Source organism: Asparagus officinalis, chromosome 4, assembly GCF_001876935.1.
Source record: "Asparagus officinalis chromosome 4, Aspof.V1, whole genome shotgun sequence".
Taxonomy (NCBI): Eukaryota; Viridiplantae; Streptophyta; class Magnoliopsida; order Asparagales; family Asparagaceae; genus Asparagus; species Asparagus officinalis.
Window position 1 is genome coordinate 10,862,441 of NC_033797.1, and position 857 is coordinate 10,863,297.

Here is an 857-nt window from a genome sequence, read left to right on the forward strand (position 1 = left end):
CGTCCACCTTTCATAGGGATAAGGGTTTCTCAGACCACTTCGCTTTGAGAAAGGATAGCAACCGCGGAGGAGCAGCCAACCTCTAGGTTACCAACACATGTACATTTACTTTTGGTTTGTTTAACTTGATGTTGATATAGGATGTTAACAATATAAAGTGGATGATACCCTTTTGGAATGTCTATTATAATATTGTGCGTTTGGTTGTTAAGGTTAATGACTGGTTGTTAAACTTAGAGCTTGGTTGTCAAGCTTACGAATTTGTTGTTAACCTTAGCTTTTGGTTGTTAATGTTATGGACTGGTTATTAAGCTTATGGCTTGGTTGTTGATGTTACGGTGTAGGCTGTCTAAAAATCACAATGGATAGCTGAGTCTCCATCGAACACTGATGATGGAAGTTACAAGATCTGACGCACGTTCCGTAGAAGGCTACCAGATTCGAAGATCTCAACAATGTCAAAGAGTGTAAAGCAAAGATTACAAAAATGAACATCTTTAGCAACTCTGACAGAAAGAATTACAAATCGATCGAGTCCTCTCAAACCAAGACTGGAAGTCTCCCGCCTCTGCGTACATCATCAAGACACTACATACCGATTCATCACGCTACGCCGCTTTCAACAGTTATAACACGAATGCAGTTTTTTTTTTTCTTATGTGAGCATGATTGATCTTGTATGGCTGCGACAACAACATACTAATATTATATTAGCAACCATTAGAGGTACTGATGAAGCAGATGTAAGATATCGCGCACACTCAGTGAAGACAGACTGCAGTTGATAGGCGTTATTGAATGCCTCAATTTCAGCAATGTGCCTGAATAAGACCCTTCTTTAACTCGGTCATTTGTGT